This window comes from Phodopus roborovskii, unplaced genomic scaffold (assembly GCF_943737965.1).
Source record: "Phodopus roborovskii unplaced genomic scaffold, PHOROB, whole genome shotgun sequence".
Classification (NCBI taxonomy): domain Eukaryota; kingdom Metazoa; phylum Chordata; class Mammalia; order Rodentia; family Cricetidae; genus Phodopus; species Phodopus roborovskii.
The window spans coordinates 1,817,782-1,840,195 of record NW_026126517.1 but is presented as its reverse complement, the minus strand read 5'-3'; the positions used below and the strand labels follow the sequence as shown (position 1 = coordinate 1,840,195).

General features: G+C 43.0%; 1 protein-coding gene across 1 annotated transcript in view; it reads right to left on the bottom strand.

Moving 5' to 3' along the window:
- The window catches only part of Prkcsh (protein kinase C substrate 80K-H), a 283,668-nt gene that overhangs the window by 76,566 nt on the left and 184,688 nt on the right, over positions 1 to 22,414 (bottom strand). The gene's annotated exons all lie outside the window — the stretch shown is intronic.

Below are 22,414 nucleotides of genomic sequence, written 5' to 3'. Positions count from 1 at the left end.
CATTAAGTTAGGAAAGGAAATTGGTGGAGGAAGTGCTGGGTGGATTTGACAAAACACATTATATTCATGTATGAAATTCTCAATCCATTTTATAAAAAGAAAATGCATAATTGTTATGAACTTTGTAATCAAATTGGCCTATATACAGACTTTTATGGTCTTTTTTCTCTTCTGAGAAATTTTTATTAAAAAGGATGATGCTGGGTGGTGGTGCCTCTCGACTTTAATCCCAGCACTCAGGAGGCAGAGGCAGGCAGATCTCTGAGAAAAGTCAAAAAAAAAAATGTAAGAAAGAAATATAAAAGGTTATAGGTATAGAAACATCATCCTATTTAATAAGTTAGTCATTTTGGCAAGGATTTGTATTATATATTTTTTTTTTTACTTAAGTATAGGATTATGAAAAACGAAGGTTAAAGCATGTCACAATAAGACTTGTAAAAATTAACGTAAGTGATTTCTTACAGAGCAAGGACTATGTTTTAAGATAATTGGCTGGGTTCCATCACAACACCTCCCAATTCTATAAAACCCAATCCCTACACCCCGCTCCCTGCATCCAGCTTCCGAGTTTTCATACAGTTCTGCATCTCACCCCTACTGGCATTTGAAACCCAGAGAGGAGAGTTACAGTGTGCTGTGCTAAGCGACAGGGCTGCAAGGCAGTTCCTGCCTGGTGACTCCAAGGCCCCAGCTGGCCTGGAGCTGCGGGGAGCGAAAACGCCGGGTTTGAGTTCCCGTGCTCGAACCAGGGACGCCCTGGAGCCGTCCGCCCCCACCCCACAGTGGGGGGCAGAGCCAGGCTGGGGACTCAGCCGCCGCCAGCACCAGCTCCGCGGGGACGCCGCGCTCACCATGGCCAGTCTCGGAGCGTCCTACGACTCTCCAGAGTCTCTCTGGTGCCGGCGCAGGCTCGCCCAACCGACGACTCTGAACGACAGAACCAAAGATGGCGAACTCAGACGACCGGAGAACTCAGACGATCTCGGCGGAACTTTATAAGCCTGCCCTGCTTCCCTCATTTCAGAGTCGACCTGTCACAGGGCCTGAGTGGCAGCCGAGGGCACCAATCCATTACGGAATGCGAGGCTTCCTGGGCTGGGAGGGGCGGAGTTAGTCAAGACTGCCTAAGCAATTGCTAAGCTTATGATTACGTGGAAATACCTCACAGGTAGAAATAATGGCATTGTTGTGGCTGTTATGCCCAGGACGCGGGACCCCTGAACACGACCACCACAGAGCCAAGTACCTTTGTAAACACACAGGGCTTTATTAAGAGCAGCATTCTGAGGCAGCAGGTGGAGAGGAGTGGACCCAAACCAGCATGGGAGTGCACTTTTAACAGGAAAAACCAGGGTCGATTGGCCCTGGGGTTAAGTAAGGTTTGGAAATTTCCCTTAGAGTATCATCTGGTGACCTATTGGTGTAGACTCAGGCATTACGCTGGCCTGCCTCTGTCCAGATTGCATATTCTGCACGCAGGTGCAAAGGACTCCTATAAAAGACAGACCCCTGCCCACTACGTCCTCTCTTTGGTCGTGCCCAAGTCTCTAAGATCCCCAAAGACCACCAGGGAGACAGATTCACCAATGTAAATGCACAAGGTTTATTGATCTATCCTGCCCAGGGAGGGACTACGTCTGGCAAGCTGATGCAGTAGCCTCCAAAGGGAGTGAGTTCCTTGTCTACTACTAGGATTTTTAAAGGAAAAATATGCAGGGTTACATCCATGGAAGGGGAGAGGTACCAGTCAGTTCCTGATGAAAGACCCTCAAGGAGTGTCTTCCCTCGGGAGAGAGCCCGTGCCCAAGGATCAGTTGAGACCACTCGTGCGGATGCAATCAGCAAGAGGCTTTATTCAGATACACAGGTACCTGGGGCGACAAGATCTCCTTGAAGTCTTGCGCGCCGACAGGCTGGGGAAAGGGATTTTTATAGAGACAGGGGAGCAAAAGCGCAGGTACAGAAGCAAGATGCATGGTTACAGGGATGCCATTGGTCAATTCAAATGAAGCCAGGGTTATTCTGAGGACAAGTTCCCTTAGTACATAGTAACCAGGTGAATAGCAACCAGGTGAGTAGCAACCAGATGAATGGCTGACTTGGCTCTATCTAGGGTACACAGGGTGTTTTTCAGGTACTTTCCGTTCTTGGCTGGCACAGATATCCTGTTTGGCAGCCCTAGCTTGCTGACCATGTCCTGAACCCGGGGCTATGTGCACAAAGGTTCCTGCATAATGGTGCTGCAGCAGCTAAGCTAAGCTAATACAATGATTGGCGGGGGTCTTTCACTGATTGGTTGACATTCAGGGGAATTTTTCAAAGTCTCAGTTTGGGATGAAATACTTGTTAATCAGCTGGCCGTGGAAGGGAGCATTCTGTGGCTTTGTCTTGTTACTCGCAGGCGGCCTGTTGTGCATAGATACCAATAGTTTTCAGGAACCAAATATCCTTGAGAGGAAAGGGGAGGGTTTGGTCTCTCCTGCAGTTTCTTTGTGACCATAGTTTCCAGGAACTAAGTATCTAGGAGGCTAAGGGGTCTGGAGTTTTTTGTGTCATTTTTGGTCCTGGGTCTGTTGCAGACAACAGGCCCAGGAGGCTAGCAGGAAATGGTTTGGCCTCTCTCCCACGAGGTTCCCCTGGGGCAGAAGGGCCTTTTCCTGTCTCCCTCTTCTCTTCTGTCCTCTCCATGTCTCTGCATCTCTTTACCTCTTTTCTCTTCCCTTCCTCCTCCCCTCCCTAATAAAACTCACTTAAGCTCTGTCTGCCTGGCTTGTTTGTCCCCCACGCAAGGTCCCCCTCAAGCTTCATCCCAACATTGGTGCATGTGACTCAGAAGGTTTTCCTGGCATTTTGCTCCTGCCAGTGGCAGTCTGAGATGTGCCAGACCCTGTAGCCTTCATCTCGGGCATTTTTCCAGCTAAGGATCTCTGGATTCTTCCATTCACTACGGCCATTTCTGGTTAAGCCACCCCTCATTCTCTACCTCTGCCTGTAGCTCCATGAGTTAAGACTCATATCAAGACCGTGGTCTCTCTCGCCTTTGGTCCAGTGAAAATCCCCGTACTAGGTGTCCACCATCTCTAGGGCGCCAGGCGCCCTGGTCCCTGATTTGTGCTGGAGGGACCACAACATTTGCCTGTGACTCTTCTACATGATCTTCCCCTAGTCTCTGCAACACTGGAAATTGTAGTGTAAGACCTTCAGAATGAGGAGTCTTCCAGGTTCGGTCCATACCCCAAGAACTCAATGCCCAGTCCAGTTGCTGCAAAAACGCAAGAGGCTTTAATGAACAGGAAACGTTTGCGCAAAGGGGCTCCTCCAGCACACAGGCTAGGGAGAAGCCCCCTCCCCTGGGTCCAGGTGTTTCTAAAGGCAACCCCACAAGCTTAGGGAGGGGGTGGGACCCTCTGTCCATTGAGTACATGACCCTTGGAGGCCGGATGGTCTGCTATTAGGATCAACAGACCTTAGGGCCTCAGGGTGTGCTAATTAATTTTCTCTGGGCATACTGGAGTTGCAGCTATCTGGTTGTTTCCTATGGACCCTACTCACCACCTGCTGACGCACAGGAAAGGAGGGGCAGAAAGGAGGGGCAGTGTGAATTCTTGTTATCTCAGGGCCTTGTGAGAGGAAGTTAGCAAATTCCAAGGAACAGATATTGGTTTCCACGTTACTTTTTTTGTCTTTCAGTAGGCTTTGGACCTTCTCACCTCTCATGGAAGCTGAGCGCCTCATATCAAACCCTCTTTTTGGCAGCCTACATCCTACCAACCACCCATAGTTGGAAGTGTGGCCTCTGTCCCTTTTCACTTGTCTGTTTCCCTCTAAAACTCTCCTGCCTGCCACCATGACCAACCCTATCTCAGGGCAGGAACCTCTCTCTGCCTGGGAAGCTAGACATCTTATGCTCCTGTTCAAAATGTCTCTTGATGGAACACTGGCAGCCAAGGACACTCTGTGCTCACCAGTGATGTTCCTCCTCCCTAATTATGCCAGTCGAAATACTTTAGGAAGCTTTGACTTTTTGTTTGTTTGTTTTGTGAGACAGGGTTTCTCTGTATTTCTTTGTAGTCTGCCCTGGAACTCATTCTGTAGACCAGACTGGACTCGAACTCACAGAGATCCACCTGCTTCTGCATCCAGAGTGCTGGGATTCAAGGCATGCATCACAGGAAGCTTTGACTTTAAAATAAAAATCAAAGATACATTATGTTTAGGAAAAAATATACTTTTGCTTCCACAGGGGAAAAAATACATATATATGGGTTTTAGTCACTTGTGGTGGCTGCACACAGCGGCTCCTATGAGAGATGGTTGGCTGCTGGCTGCTGGCTGCTGGCCACTACCCCTCTGCTGGGTCCTGATACCCAGATGAAGCCTTTCTGCTCTGCACCTCACCTTGGGTGGTTGACAGCCAATTCAAGCGGAGCAGCCAAGGTACAGGTTTAATGGGTTAATATGATATTAACCATCCTTTTATGTGCTAGTCATTTACCATTTGTATGTCCTTGGCAATGAAATGTCTGTTCATGGCTGATTCCAAGACTGTTGAATATACGAGGAGTGTTCACATCAGCTAGACTTGTCTAAAGCTCCTAATTAATCCACAGGTCCCATGCTATCAGCAGAAAGCAGGTGTCCTGACAGCATCTACCCGGGGATGTCTGTCCATTCGGCCAGCTAATAAATCTCAGTTATTTTTTAATCATTAACTCAGGTAAAATTTTATCCTTCTAAAGAACTCTGATACTTTTGATGACTAGTAGCTTTGCCAGCTTAAAGCAACAATAAAGGCTCCAACTCTTACCATACAGATTTCAAGAACAGGTATTTTAAATTTTATTTATATAAAGATAAAAAATATAAAATATATAAAAGTCTAAAGATACAAGTTATAAGGATCTGAGGATATAAGTACATAAAAGTTTTAAGGATATAAAAATAATTTTAAGGTTGGGCATTGGTGGCCCACAGCTTTAATCCCAGCAATTGGGAGACAGAGGCAGGCAGATATCTATGAGTTTAAGACCAGCCTGGTCTACAAGAGCTAGTTCCAGGACAGCCTCCAAAACCACAGAGAAACCCTGTCTTAAAAAAACAAAAATAATAATAATTTTAAATTGTTTTCCCCTTCTATAATACTGTTATGCCAAGTTTGTGAGACCCCTAAAAAAGGCCACCAAGGAGCTGACTCAGTGATGCAAACACACAAGGTTTAATGTTAAGTTACAAGCTTCGGCAGGTACCCTGTCCAGCAAACTGGCAGAGCAGCTGCAGGGAAAGGGTGCCTGGCCTCCACTGCAAGGGGCTTTTAAAGGAAAAAACTGCAAGCAGGGTGGTACGTGCCTTGGCTGTTCAGGATTGGATAAGAGTAGGTGCCCTTTGGATTCACTGATGTGGAGCTAGGGGAATTTCAAAACTGTTACTAACAGTTGCCCATGAAGGGAAGTGTAAAAATACCCACCACCATGTATTTAAAAATTACCATAGCTACATGTAAAGCTCAGAAAAAAAGGAACACATGAAATAGCCTGGTCACAATGACTGGTTTCTGGGAATTATTATTATTCATAACCACCTAGTTTCTGAGGAATGTTGTTATTCTCAACAACAGTCTGGCTTTTGGAAATTGTTATGGGTCATCTTGTTCAAAAAGACATAACCACCCAAGTTTTGAACTGTCCCAAGGCCTTGCTTTCTGGCTAAATAAGGATAACAGGAGATGAGTTGACCAGCTGCATATCTAACTTTAGTAAACTGCTTGCGGAACCAGGCCCCAAATCCTAACTGCCAACTATCACTCCACCCAGGAGCCCACACCAATGCAGAAACTGATTGGCCCGCACCACGTGGGATCTTGACACTTTGGGATGATTGGTTTGGTGGTTGGGCTTTGTTATAAACCCTATAAAAACTGTCTCAATTCTGCCCTCGGGGGCCTCAGTCCTCTACCCCTGTGTGGCATATGAATGTGGACCCCAGTGCACTTGGAATAAAAAAATCCTCATGCAGTTTGCATCAAGACCACTTCTCCTGAGTGATTTGGGGTGTCGCCTTTCCTGAGTCGGAGCATGAAAGTTCACGCTCTGACAGTCTTTCATTTGGTGTGTTGGCCAGGAACCTGCAACCACCCCTCACACCCGAGAACCGACTTGGAGGTAAGGGGATCCCCCCCGGTGTGTGTGTGTGTGTGTGTGTGTGTGTGTGTGTGTGTGTGTGTGTGTGTGTTCTGAGTATCTGTTTTCTGGAACGCGTGCTTTCGATTTCGGTTTGCAGCTGTCCTCCCTGGGCCGTAAGGACCAGGGGACTGTGATCAGCAGACATGCTAGGGGGAATCACATGCTGCCGCCCTGGGGACGCCCTGGGAGGTGAGGAGGCCCAGGGACGCCTGATGGCCTCCATCTGTCGGTCGGAGGACCGCGGAAGCTTCCTCCGCGGCCATCCGATTCTTTTGCCTGCTTGTGGAAGACACAGATGGGTCACATGTGTCTGGATCTGTTAGTTTCTGTTTGTGCATTTTTGTTCTGTGTGTCTTTGGTGTCTTTGTCTACAGTTTTATCATAGGACAGATGGTGACAACTCCCCTTACTTTGACTCTTGACCACTGGACCGAAGTTAAGTCTCAGGCCCATAATCTGTCAGTTGAGGTTAGGGAGATCCTGGCAGATTTTTTGTGCCTCTGAGATTATCCAAGCTGTTAAGGCAACTGTTCTTCACACTGGACCTGGCTCTTATCCAGATCAAGAGCTGGCCCCCAGGAGCGCACTGCAGCCACCACAGCCACCTGGGCCTAGCCGCAGCCTAGAAGCCATGGGCTGGGGCGGCAGGCAGACACCAGGCTCCCTCCCTGCTCTGGTCCCCATGAGGTGACCGGCCAGAGGCTACCGCTATCCTTCCTCACTGTCTCTCAAAGTCATTCTTGATACAGTTCTGATCCTTCACCTGGACGGATGAGCTAGAGACCAGGGTGCCACAGGGGACCTTCCACCTCCCCTGAAGCTCAGGCTCTGGGGGCAAGAGAGGAGCCACACTGGAGTTGGCCCCCTAGTGTCGGGTGGCCAGATTGCAGCCTCTCCAGTACTGGCCCCTTATAATTGAAAAATTAACCACCACCACGCTCCTTTATCCCCAACGCCTTACTGGGTTGGTGGAGTCCCTTATGTTCTCTAACCAGTCTCATTGAGATGATTGTCAACAGCTGCTGCTAGAGGCTAGAAAAAATGTCCCTGGGGATGATGGGCGGCCCACACAGATGCAAAACGAGATTGATGTGGGATTCCCTTTGACTCACCCCAGTTGGGTCTTCAACACCGCTAAAGGTAGGGAGAGCTTGAAAGTCTATCGACAGGCTCTGGTGGTGGGTCTCTGAGGTGCCGTGAGATGGCCCACCAATTTGGGTAAGGTAAAGAAAGGACTCCTTTTGACCCTACCTCAGAAGCCCAGAGAGCTTCGATGGCTCTGGCCTTCATAGGGCAATTGGCCCTGGATATTAGGATATTAGAAAGAAACTCCAGAAACTGGAAGAGTTACAGGAAGCTGAGTTATGTGATTTAATGAGAAAGTGTATTACAAAAGGGAGACCGAGAGAGAGAGAGAGAGAAGAGAGAAAAGTGTATTAAAGAAACAGAAAATAGGGATAGAGAGAGACAGAAAAAGAGAGAGACAAAAACAAAGACCAAAAAAATTTGTCTAAAATCTTGGCCACAATGGTTAATAATAATAATAAATGTTAAATTTAAAATAGGCCCTAGACAGCCAGGAAACCTGGACAACAGGACCCCACTTGACAAGGACCAGTGTGCATAATGTAAAGAAAAAGGACATTGGTCAAAGGACTGCCCCAGGAAGAAAAACAAGGGACCAAAGGTCCTAACCCTTGGGGAAGATGAACATTAGGAGAGACAGGGTTCGGACCCTCTCCCCGAGCGGGGTGACCAGTTGAATTTTTGGTGGATACCAGAGCAGAGCATTCTGTGCTGATTCAGCCATTAGGGAAATTAAAAGACAAAAAATCTTGGGTAATATGTGCCACAGGGCAACGGCAGTGTTCATGGACTACCCGAAGAACATAACTGCAAGCTCAAGATTAAGGTGCTTTTCATTGTGCTAAAGATATCTGTCAGTTTTAAGAGTGTTAATGCTTTTAACCAAATCATTTCTAACAAGAGTAAATGTAAATACAGATTATAAATGATAGAAATGCTAATGTGTCTAAAACTTATGTTATCACAAACTCAAAGGATTCTTATAGGTTCCAGGGAGCCAAATTGTCCCTCCCCCCTAAAAAAAGGTAACTATTATTGAGCCTTTCCCTGGTCCCAGGACTCCCCCCTCATCTTGGTAACCCCTGGGGAACCCCTTCCTCATCTTACGATCCTCTTCCCTTCAAGTACCAGGACCTAAGAAACTTAACTTTGTACTATGCTCAGCCAACATCTTGCCAGGTCTGAGGCACCAGAGAATTCCAAACAGCCTGGACTTCGATGAAACAACCAGCTACACCAGGACAGGGCAGCACCCGGCTTTCTCATGTCCCCCAAAGGTGGCCGATGCCCCCCAAGTCAGCAGGACGCTTATACTTGCACACTCTTTCTGCTCTCTTCTCTTTCCTGCTCTCTCCCCCACAGTTCCCCTAGGACAGAAAGAGCTTTTCCTGTCTCCCTCTCCTCTTCTGTCCTCTCTCTGCATCTCTGCGTCTCTTTTCTCTTTCCTTCCCCCTCCTTCCCTTTTCTAATAAAACTTCTCGCTAAGCTTTGTGTACCTGGAGGGTTTGTGCTCCGCCTCAATCACCCTTGCCTGCCATGGAATCCACCATGGTCCCCTCAGCTTTATATTAACAATTGAGATACCTGGTGACCATGACAAGATGCATTTCCTCAGTATCAGACCGATTCAGCAGGATTTGGGGGGCCCGGAGCAACTTTAAACCATTTGTGGTTTTTCCAGGAACTGGGTTCAGGGTCCAGTCCCAAGCTTCTCAAGATGGTGTCCAGCCTAAAATGGCATTAGTCTTGCCTGCTGGTGCTTGACCTGTCAGTATCCATATCAGGAGAGCCCTGATCAAGACCATCACCAGGGCAAACACACAGGGGTTTATTGGTTACAAGCTCAAACTTGGACCATCAACTAGCACTCTGACACAACTTGTGAAGTGAAGGGTCCAGACCCTCACCCAGCCCTCTCCTTTAAGCAGCCATGATAGGCTGCAGAAAAGACCCAGCAAGACATAGGTTCCTGACTCAGTGGCAAGTGCTGAGCCCCCAACCTTTCCCTAATAGCTAGGAAGGAACTGCCAGATACCCATGAGGCAAGGAACCAATCAGAAGTTAGCTGGAGGGCTCTGAATGTGCTTTACTGATAATAGTGCTGTGCAGGGCATAGCAACTGTCCTGGGATGGCTTCTAGGCATAGCATCCTTTCTGCAACAGCAGTTGACCAATCAATTCAGGACAGGTTCTCCCAGCCCAGAGATGCACCAATCCTGTGACTGTTGCATGCAACTAGAGAACCCCCAGGCACTCCCCCTGCTCTACCCCCAATATATACCCTGCCCCACTGCTACTCAGGGTCCCTCCTACTCCACCCACTGTGCTGGACAGATGGAGGACACTAAGTTAACTTGTCCATAGAGAAGTTCCAGGACAGGCTCCAAAACTACAGAGAACCTCCGTCTCAAAAAACAAATAATAATATTATAAAATTATGGCTGCTATAAGAAGCAATGAGATTCATTATGGCATTTTCCTACAAATGTGTAAATATAATTTGTCTTCATTCATTCTATATTAACATTCCAGCTATAATAAGCAAATGGAAGGCCAACAACATTTTAAACTTGTCATACAGAAAAATTTAGAAGGTTTGTATAATGCACCCAACATTCCACCATAATATTCCTTTGAGTATTTGTGTGCTATGATTTCCAACACCTACAAAACCAACTTACTGGCCCCGGCTAGATCCGCCTATCAGCTCAGGAACATCCTGAGTCTGAGCCTGCAGGGATCTTTGACCATTGCCAGGCCTCTGCTAGAGGTGAGTCTGGCACCAATTCAGGTTGAATCACCCACACACACAACCTTCCCTGGAATTCCCTGGATTGGCCCCAGATCTCACTCCCCCTGTGTCCTGTCCCCATTGAGAGCACTCTGGTGCTCTGATACACCCCCACTCACCCCCACCAAGAGCCTGCCCTCCCCCTACCCTGTGCTCTACCAAGCCCACTGTCCCACTGCTATGGTTGAACACTGGGACAGAGGGTGGAGCCAACAATCCAGACACCTTCAGGGAACTTCCTGGAGCTGTTCTGAGCACACTAGATCTGCCTATCCATGCAGGACTACCTGGAATCCCCACCTGCCTGGCCTCTGACCCCCACCTCTGGTCCTCTACTGGAGTTCCAGGCCCCTCCCAGAGATCCACCTATCCCCTCGAGGCCATCCTGAGTTCCTGCTAGCTGGATCCTTGACCCCCATCACCCAGCCTCTGCTGGAGAGTGCCAGGCCCCGGCTAGATCTGCCTATCAGCACAGTAACATCCTGAGTCCCAGCCTGTGGGATCTTTGACACCCATCCCCAGTCTTCTGCTGGAGCCTGATCTTTGACCCCAATCGCCAGGCCCCTGCCTGAGGAGAGAAAACCCAGAGAGCTTGAACCACCCAGAGCTACAGACATCGAACTTCTGACCCACCTAAGCCCACTTGGGGAGTAGGAGAGAGAGAGAGAGAGAGAGAGAGAGGCTCCACCTGCACCTACTGAAAGAAGCGATGGGAAGACGACAATACAAGAAAACACCTAACAATAGAAAGACAAGCATGACACCACCAGAATCTAGGGACTCTGCACCAACTAGACCTAAACACCCAAAAGCAGATGAAGCAGAAGAGAACAACTTCAAAAATATAGTCATAAAAATGATAGAGGTCCTCAAAGACAAAATGAGAAAATCCCTTAAAGAAATGGAAGAAAAGACAAACAAAAAATTGGAAGAAATGAACAAATCTCTTAAGGAAAGTACAGAAAACCAAGAAAAAAACAATTAAACAGGTGAAGGAAACGGTTCAAGACTTGAAAACTGAAATAGAGACAATAAAGAAAACACAGACTGAAGGAATGCTGGAAATAGTAGAAATAGAAAGACTGGGCAAATGATAGGGAACTACAGATGCAAGCATAACCAACAGAATTCAAGAGATGGAAGAGAGAATCTCAGGCACGGAAGTTAAACTAGAGGAAATAGATTCATCAACCAAAGAAAATTGTAAATCCAATAAATCCTTAACACAAAACACCCAGGAAATTTGGGACACCATGAAAAGTCCAAACCTAAGAATAATAGGTTTAGAGGAAGGCCCGGCTCAAAGGTACAGAAAACATATTCAACAAAATCATTGAAGAAAACTTTCCCAATCTGAGAAGGACACACTCATGAAAGTACAAGAAGCATACTGAACACCAAATAGATTGGACCAAAGAAAAAAGGCCCCTCAACACATAATAATCAAAATACTTAACATACAGAATAAAGAAAGAATATTAAGAGCAGTGAAGGAAAAAGGCCAGGTAACAAATAAAGGCAGACCTATCAAAATTACACCTGACTTCTCCATGGAAACTCTCAAGGCCAGAACGTCCTGGATAGATGTTCTACAAGGACTAAGAGTCCACAGATGCCATCCCAGGCTACTATACCCAGCAAAACTCAATCACTATAGACAGAGAAAACAAGATATTTAATGACAAAGCCAGATTTTCACAATATGTATCTATAAATCCAGCCCTACAGAAAGTTCTGGAAGGAAAACTCCAACCCAAGGAAGCTAACTATGCTCAAAAAGACATAGGCAACAGATAATCCCACTTCACCAGAACCCAAGGGTAAAGCAAGACAAATATATTCAAAATACCACCGCCAATAACAAATCTAAAACAAACATGCATTAACAATCAATGGTCCTTACTTTCCCTCAACATTAATGGTCTTAACTCACCTATAAAAAGACACAGGCTAACAGAATGGATATGAAGATAGACTCCATCCTTCTGCTGCTTACAAGAAACACATCTAAGCTTCAAAGATAGACATTACCTCAGAGTAAAGGGCTGGGAAAAGATCTTCCAATCAAATAGACCCAAGAAGCAAGCAGGTGTGGCTATCCTAATATCTAACAAGTTAGACTCAAACCAAAGTTAATCCAAAGAGATGGTCATTTTGTATTCATCACAGGAGAAATCCATCAGCACAAAGTCTCAATTCTGAACATCTATGCCCCAAATACAAAGGCACACACATATATAAAAGAAATGCTATTAAAAATCAAAGTTCACATAAAACCTCACACACTTAATAGTGGGAGACTCCACTCTCACTGTTAGACAGGACTACCAGTCAGAAACTTAACAAAGAAACAAAAGAACTAACAGAAGTTATGTCTCTATTGGGTTTAACAGGCATCTATAGAACAGTCCATCCAAACACAAAAGAATATACCTTCTTCTCTGCTCTACATGGAACCCTCTCTAAAATCGACCACATACTAGGCGACATAACAAACCTCAACACATACAAAAGAATTGAAATAGTCCCCTGTATCTTATCAGACCACCATGTTTTAAAGTTGGAATTCAACAACAACACAAATAGCAGAAACCCTACAAACTCATGGAAACTGAACAATGCACAATTGCACCATACCTGGGTCAAAGAAGAAATAAAGAAAGAAAATAAGTACTTCCTAAAATTTAACAAGAATGAGGACACAACATACCTGAACTTATGGAACACCTTGAAAGCAGTATTATGAGGGAAGTTCATTGCACTAAGTGCCTATATGAAGAAAATGGAGCATAATCACATTAGAGAATTAACAGCACAACTGAAAGCCTTAGAACAAATGAAGCAAACTCAACCCAAAGGAGTAGAGCCAAGAAATAATCAATTTGAGGACTGAAATCAATAAAGTAGAAACCAGGAAAACAATACAAAAAAAAAAAATAATGCAACAGAGAGTTGGGTTTTTGAGAAAATCAACAAGATAGACAAACCTTTATCCAAACTAACTAAAAAGCAGAGAGAGAACATGCAAATTAACTGTTAGGAGTAGTTCCCCCCCCCCAGCTGCTGGTCTGGTCCCACTGCCACACCAGCCCCAAATAACACACACAGAGAGGCTGTATTTGATATAATGCTATTGGCCAGGTACTAGTTTCTTATGGGCTAGCTCTGTCTTAATTATTAACCCATTTCTATTAATCTAAGTATTTCCATGTGGTCTCATCTTACCGGAGAGTGGGCTGGTGTTCTACTCTCTCCAGTCTTCCCATGCTGACTCCTCCTTACTACTTCCTCTCTCCTCCTTGTCTCCTAGTCCCACCTATCTTGCTTTCCTGTTGGCCAACAGTGCTTTATCCATTACTCAGTATGAGAAACATATTTACAGAATGACATTTCCTATCATCTAACAAAATCAAAAATGAAAAGGGGGACATAACAACGGACACAGAGGAAATCCAAAAATTTTCAGGTCATACTTTGAAAATTCAAAGGAAACTGACAGATTTCTGGATAACTATCACTTACCAAAATTAAATCAAGAACAAACAACTTAAATAGACCTATAACCCCCAACGAAATAGAAGCAGTCATTGAAAGCCTTCCAACCAAGACAAGCCCAGGGCCAGAAGGCTTCAGTTCAGAATTCTACCAGAAATTCAAGGAAGAGCTAATACCAATACTCTTCAAATTGTTCCATACAATAGAAACAGAAGGTTCATTACCAAACTCTTTTTATGAGGCTACAATCACCATGATACCCAAGCCACACAAAGATACAACTAAGAAAGAAAACTACAGACCAATATCCCTGATGAACATTGATGCAAAAATACTCAATAAAATACTGTCAAACCAAATCCAAGAATCCATCAGAGAAATCATCCACCATGACTAACTAGGCTTCATCCCTGGGTTTCAGGGATGGTTTAACATATGAAATCTATCAACATGATCCACCATATAAACAAACTGAAAAAGAAAAACCACATGATCATCTCCCTAGATGCTGAAAAGCCTTCAACAAAATTCAACACCCTTTCATGATAATGGTCTTGGAGAGATAAGAGATAACAGAAATACACCTAAACATAATAAGAACAATATGCAGTAAACCAACAGCCAACATCAAACTGAATGGAGAGATGCTTAAGCCAATTCCTCTAAAATCAGGAACAAGACAAGGCTGCCCTCTCTCTCCATATCTCTTCAATATTGGACTTGAAGTTCTAGCTAAAGCAATAAGAAGACAAAAGGAGATAAAGGGGGTACAAATTGGAAAGGAAGAAGTCAAACTGTCTCTATTTGCAGATGATATGATAGTTTATGTAAGTGACCAAAAGAACTTTACCAGGGAACTCCTAAAGCTGATAAATACCCTCAGAAAACTAGCTGGATACAAGATAAACTCTAAAAAAAATCAGTAGCCCTACATTATTCAGATGACAACGGGGCTGAGAAAGAAATAGAGAAACATCACCCTTTACAATAGCCACAAAGAGCATTAAGTATCTTGGGATAACACTTACCAAACAAGTGAAAGACCTATATTATAAGAACTTTGTGGCTTTAAAGAAAGAAATTAAAGGAGATACCAGAAAATGGAAAGATCTCCCATGCTCTTGAATAGGTAGGATAAACAGTAAAAATGGCAATCTTGCCAAACGAAATCTGTACATTCAATGCAATCCCCATTAAAATCCCAGCACAATTCTTCACTGACCTTGAAAGGATGATAATCAACTTTATATGGAAAATCAAAAGACCCAGGATAGCAAAAACAACCCTGTAAAATAAAGGAACTTCAGGAGGCATCACCATCCCCGACTCTACTACAGAGCTATAGTCCTGAAAACATCCTGGTATCGGCACAAAATAAACAAGTAGACCAATGGAATCGAATCGAAAATCCTGATATTAACTCACACACCTATGAACACCTGATTTTTGATAAAACAGCTAAAAGTATACAATGGGAGGAGGAAAGCATCTTCAACAAATAGTGCTGGCAAACTGGATGATGATGTGTAAAAGACTGCAGATAGACCCATGTCTATCACAACGCAGAAAACTCAAGACCAAATGGATCAAAGACCTGAACATAAATCCATTTACACTGAACCTCTTGGGAAAGAAAATGGGCAGTACCCTTGAACAAATTGGTATAGGAGACCGCTTCCTGAACATAATTCCAGTAGCACAGACACTGAGATCTACAATTAATAAATTGAACCTCCTCAAACTTAGAAGCTTCTGTAAGGCAAAGGACACAGTGGACAAGACCAAATGGCAGCCCACAGACTGGGAAAAGATTTTCAGCAATCCTACATCTGACTGAGGGCTGATCTCCAAAATATACAAAGAACTCAAGAAACTAGTCAACAAAACACCAAATAACCCTTTAAAAATGGGGTACAGAACTGAAGAGAGAATTCTCAATAGAGGAAATCAAAAAGGCTGAAAGATACTTAAGAAAGTGCTGAACATCCTTAGCTATCAGGGAAATGCAAATCAAAACAACTTTGAGATACCAACTTACTCCTGCCAGAATGGCTAAAATTAGAAACACCAATGACAACTTAGACTGGAGAGGATGTGGAGAAAGGGGAACACTCCTCTACTGCTGTTGGGAGTGCAAACTTGTACAGCCATTTTGGAGGTCAGTATGGCGGTTCCTCAGGAAAATGGGAATCAGTTTACCACAGGACCAGGCAATCACCCTCTTAGGCATATACCCAAATAATCCACATCCATGCAACAAAGACATGTGCTCAACTCTCTTCATAGCAGCATTATTTGTAATAGCAAGAACCTGGAAGCAACCTAGATGCCCCTCAACTGAAGAATGGATAAAGACAATGTGGCACATCTACACAATGGAATACTACCCTGCGGGGGGGGGGGAATAAAAACAATGGAATCTTGAAATCTGCAGGCATGTGGAAAGAACTTGAAGAAACCATCCTGAATGAGGTAACCCAGTCACAAAAAGAGGAACATGGTATGTACTCACTCATATATGGATTTTAGACCTAGAGCAAAGGATCACCAGCCTATAATTCACACCACCAGAGGAACTAGTATACAAGATGGACTCTAAGGGATTCATATAAGGTCCCTCACAGAAGGGGGAAGTGACAAGTTCTCCAGAGCACATGGGGAGTTGGGAGGGGTGAGTGGAGAGGGAGCTAGGCAAAAGAGAAGGGAAGGAGAGGAAAGCACATGGGACTAGGAAGATTGAGTCAGGGTAGGAATAGAAGACAGAAGAGAGAGAGAGTGAGAGAGAGAGAGAAAATAAAAGAGGGAGCCATTATAAGATTGAAGAGAAAACTGAACCTAAAGCAATGTCCAGAGACCTACAAGAATGACCCCAACTAACAATTTGAGCAACAGTGGAAAGCCCAGGCTCAGATGGTTTAGTGCAGAATTCTATCAGATGTTCAAACAAAAACTAATGCCAATACTCTTCATATTGTTCCATACATTAGAAATAGAAGGAACATTACCGAACTCTTTTTTTACGAGTTCTAAACTTACCTTGATACCTAAACCACATAAAGACACAACTAAAAAAAAAATTACAGACCAATTTCCCTCATGAACACAGATACAAAAATACTCAATAAAATACTGGCAAACCAAATCCAAGAACACATCAAAAAATCATGTATTATGATCAAGCAGAATTCATTCCACAGATGCAAGGATGGTTTAGTACATGAAAATCCATCAATGTAATCCACCATATAAACAAACTGAGAGAAAAAAAAAACACATGATCATTTCATTAGCTGCTGAAAAAGCCTTTGACAAAATTAAACATCCCTTCATGATAAAAGGTCTCGGAGAGAATCGAAATACAAGGGACATACCTAAATACAATAAAGGCAATATACAGTAACCCAACAGCCAATATCAAATGAAATGGGGATAAACTCAAAGTGATCCCACTGAAATCAGGAACAAGGCAAGGCAGTTCTCTCTCTCCATTTCTCTTCAACACTGTATTTGAAGCCCTAGCTAGAGCAATAAGGCAACAAAAGGAGATCAAGGGATACAGAGTGGAAAGGATGAAGCCTAACTTTTGCTATTTGTTGATGATACAATAGAATACATAAATGACCCCAAAAATTCTACCAGGGAATTCCTACAACTGATAAACATCTTCAGTAATGTAGGAGGATACAAGATTAACTAAAAAAAAAAACAAACAAACAAACAAACAGTAGCCCTCCTGTATACAGATGATAAACAGGCTGCGACTATCTCACTACAAACATCACCCTTTACAATAGCCACAAATAACATAAAATATCTTGGGGTAACTCTAACCAAACAAGTGAAAGATCTGTATGACAAAAACTTTAAAGTCTTTAAAGAAAGAAATTTAAGAAGATATAAAAAAAAAAATGGAAAGATCTACCATGCTTTTTGGATAGGTAGGATCAACAAAGTAAAAATGGCAATCCTACCAAAAGTAATCTACAGACTCAATGCAATCCCCATCAAAATCCCTACAAAAATTTTCACAGAGCTTAAAAGAACAATTTTCAACTTCTTATGGAAAAACAAAAAGCCCAGGATAGCCAAAATAATCCTGTACAATAAAGGACCATCACTATCTCTGACTTCAAGCTCTACTTTAGTGCTATATGTATAATGAAAACAGCTTGGTATTGGCATAAAATAGATAGGTGGACCAATGGAATTGAATCGAAGACCCTGATATCAACCCACACACCTACATACATCTGATTTTTGACAAAGAAGCTAAAAATATAAAATGGAGCTTGATGGTGGACAGAACTAGAGAAAATCATCCTAAGTAAGGTAACCCAGATGAAGAAAGACAAATACAGTATGTACTCACTCATAAGTGGATAGCAGACATAAAACAAAAAGTACCCAGCCTATAATCCACAACTCCAGAGAAGCTAGAACCCTCTTCCAGAAACAGATGGAAGCAGATGCAGAAATCCACAACTAACCATTGGGCCGAGTGTCAGGAGCGGTCTTTGTGGGACTGCAATAGGTGCCATCCAAGTCTGTTTCATAGTGGTTATAGGCATATTTAAGTTGTTTATCTACTCTTGATTTAATCCTGGTATGTGGAACTTATCTAGAAATATCTAGAAACTTTATAGTTTTCCTATTTTGTGGAGTACAGATTTTTGAAGTATGACCTGATGATATTCTTGATCTTGTTAGTGTCTGTTGTTATGTCCCTGTCCTGATTTTGTTAATTTGCATGCTTTCTCTCTGTCTTCTGGTTAGTTTGAATAAAGGTTTGTTTATTTTGTTGAATTTCTCAAAGAACCAGCTCTTTGTCTCATTGATTCTTTGTATTGCTGTCTTTGTTTCTATTTTATTGATTTCAGCACTCAATTTGACTGTTCTTGCAGTCTACTCCTTCTGGGTGAATTTGCTTTCTTTTGTTCTAGCACTTTCAGTTGTTCTGTTAATTCACTCACTTGCGATTTTTCCAGCTTCTTTATGTGGGCATTCAGTGCTATGAATTTTCCTATCAGCACTGCTTTCATTGTGTCCCATAGTTTGGGTATGTTGTGTGGTCGTTTTCATATAATTTTTTTTAAAATCTTTTATTTCTTTCTTTATATTTTCCTTGACCCAGGGGTGATTCAGTTGATCATTGTTCAATTTCCATGTGTTTGTGGGCTTTCTGAAATTAATATTGCTGTTGAATTTTAACTTTAAGCTGTTGTGATCTGATATGATACAGTTTATTCCAATTTCTTTGTAACTGTTGAGATTTGCTTTGTTACCAAGTATGTGGTCGATTTTTGAGAAGATTCCATGAGGTGCTGAAAAAAGAAAGTATATTCTTTTGTGTTTGGGTGGAATCTTCTATGGATATCTGTTAAGTCCATTTGAGTCATAATGTCTGTTAGTTCCCTTATTTCTCTGTTAAGCTTCTGTCTGGCAGATCTGCCCAGTGGTGAGAGTGGAGTGTTGAAGTCATCCACTATTACTGTGTGGGGCTTGATGTGTGACTTAAGCTTTAGTAATATTTCTTTAACAAATGCAAACCCTTGTGTCTGGGGGATAGGTGTTCAGAATTGAGATTTCCTCTAGATGGATTTTTCCTGTGATGAATATGAAATGTCCTTCTTTGTTTTTTTAAATTGATTTTAGTTTGAAGTCTATTTTGTTAGATATTAAGATAGCTACACCCGCTTGTTGATTAGGTCCATTTGATTAGAAAGTAAGTTTGATTGGAGGTAAGTGTGTCTGTGAGGTTGAGGTGTATTTCTTGTATGCAGCATAAGGATGGATTCTGCTTTCATATCTGATCTATTAGCCTGTGTCTTTTTATAGGTGAATTGATATCATTTATATTAATGGATACTAATGACCAATGATTACTGACATTTTTGTTTTTGCTGTTGGTGATGGCATCATATGTTCAGTTCCCTTCTTTGGGATTTGCTGCTGTAAGCTCATCTATTGCCTGTGTTCTTGTGGATGTAGCTGACTTTCTTGGATTGGTGTTTTCCTTCCAGTACTTTCTGAAGGGCTGGGTTTCTGGATAGGTATTGCTAAATCTGGTTTTATCGTGGAATATCTTGTTTTCTCCATCTATGGTTAGTGAAAGCTTTGCTGGGTATAGTAGTCTGGGCTGGCATCCATGGTCCCTTAGTGTCTGCATAACATCTGACCAGAACCTTCTGGCTTTCATTGTTTCTGTTGAGAAGTCAGGTATAATTCTGTTAGGTCTGCCTTTATATAATACCTGGCCTTTCTCCTTTGCAGCTCTTAATATTCTTTCTTTATTCTGTATGTTTGTTGTTTTGATTATGTAGCAAGGGAACTTTTTTTTCTGGTCCAGTCAATTTAATGTTCTGTAAGCTTCTTGTACTTTCATGGGCATGTCCTCTTTAGGTTGGAAAAGTTTTCTTCTATGACTTTCTTAAATATATTTTCTGTGCCTTTGAGTTGGACTTCTTCTATCCCTATTATCCTTAGATTCAGTCTTTTCATGGTGTCCCAGATTTGCTGCATGCTTTTGTTGAGGATTTGCTGGATTTAAAATTTCCTTTAACTGATGAATCTATTTCCTCTATTGTATCTCCAATGCCTGAAATTCTCTCTTCCATCTATTGTACTCTGTTGTTTATGCTTGCATTTGTAGTTCCTGATCATTTACTCATATGTTTCATTTTCAGAATTTCCTCAGTTAGTGTTTTCTTTATTTCATCTATCCCAGATTTCATGTCTTGAATCATTTCCTTCACTTGTTTGTTTTTTCTTGGTTTTCTTTAAAGGATTTTTCGATTTCTTCCAGTTTTTTTTAATCTTTCCTCCATTTCTTTAAATGAATTTTTCATGTCCTCTTTAATGGCCTCAATCATCCTCATAAAGTTATTTTAAGTTTTTCTTCTGCTTCATCTGCGTTGGGGTGTTCAGGTCTTGCTGTGGTAGCACACTAGTTTCTAGTGGTGCCGTATTCTCTTTGTTGAGTGTGTTCTTACCTTGTTGTCTGCACATCCCTTCCTCTAATCCGTATAGTGAAGCTTGTGCTTCAGGGGGTCTCTCTTTCTCCAGTCAGTACAGTTGGGGGCTGTGGCTGCACTGAATGCTCCTTCAAGCACAAGCAGAGCAGAGCCTCTGGTGATCACTCCTCCTGTTCCAGCTCCCTGTCCTCTTTGCCTGTCTGTGTATGTCTATAATAAAATTACTGGTCTGAAAAGAGTTGGGTGTTTGGGCAGAGGCCCCCATGACCTATCAGGGCAGTGCTGGCCTCAGTGCTCTCAGTCCCTGTTCATGGGCCACACCCCCAACTCACAAGTCCCCTTTCTCCTGTTCAAGTAACTAAGACAAAGTTTGTTTGCTCAGATATACTCAATAGACAAACAGTCCTTAAATGCTCAGAGATGTACAGAATATGGCATTTAAAATATTTTATTAAAAAGCTTTCCATAGCCATCAGGTGGTGGTGGTACACACCTTTAATCCCAGGACTTGGAAGGCAGAGACAGGCAGATCTCTGTGAGTTCAAGGCCAACCTGGTCTACTGATTGAGTTCCAGGACAGGTTCCAAAGCTACAGAGAAACTCTGTCTCAGAAAACAAACAAACAAACAAGAAAACACAACAACAACAAAAAGCTTTTTGTAATAAAGAGACATGGCAGCTCCTGGAAGCACTCCAATGAAGATGGATGAGCACAAAACAACTTCCAACTGCAACTTGCTTCATAAGTGGCAGCACTAGCCACTGAGAAACCCTACCTTTCACCTCAACTGCTGCAAAGACCTCTTCAGACCATGGTCTTCCAACAAACTCATAATCCACAGGATCTTCTGAAGCCTGGCAGGCCTAGACCTAACAGCAGAAGATGGATGTTGCCCTGAACCTCTGCCCTCAACATCTATGGAGGACCTTGGGGTGGCTGACTAGATAGCTAACTAAGTCTCTGTCATTTTTTATCATTAACTCAGGTTAAATTTATCCTTCTCAAGAACTCTGATGTTTTTGACAACTAGTAGGTTTGCCAGCTTAAAAAGCAGAAACCAAGGCTTCCGCTGCCTTCTCAGGATCAGACGCAGAAAAGGGCTAAACTCACAAAACAGATTTCAGTATAACTTCTTAGCATTTCTTTGTTTAGAGAAACTTTACACTCTGCCATCAGCAATCACCTGCGCCTCCTGAGTGCTAAGTGAAGCCGTGAAGATGGGGAAGGAATTGGGTGCTTTAGATTCACTTATGTAAAGATGGGAAAGCTGGAGGTGTGAGGGTCTGAGTGTTCTGGGGTCTAAGAAATTGTTCTAAGGTTTATGTGAGCACATGAAAACTGCAGATGCGAAGAAAGTGGCATAAGGTGTGTAATGCAACTTATGAAGGTCTGAGGATGAAAAGGCTTACGTGCTGACAAAGAGAATGCTACTGTTACACTCAGACTCCAGAAGTTCATAGTCTTAACAGTAATCGATGGAATTCTGACAAGCTATTAGCCCAACTCTGACAGAGAACAAAACACCGTATGATAATAACATTATGCGATCATAACTACAAGATCAAGATCTTAAATTCCCTTGGGTTGTTTTCTAACCATGAACCTCAAAGGTCCCTCAGGATCCAGCTGAAAACTCTCTTTATGAAGCAAAAAGCCTGAAAACTCTTGTCCCCACCTATGACAATGACTAGAGGGTCATTGGGAGGCAGTAGATGCTTGTGTGGGCTTAGTATATGGTGGATCTGGAATTCCTGCTGAAGTCAGTCTCGTTTCCCCTAGGTTCAATCTGGTTCTCCTCTTTCACGTCTTTTGAAAGCAGTGTCTCAAATGCACTGGGCTAGGCTGGGCATGGTAACACACATCTTTAACCCCAACATTCAGGAATGGA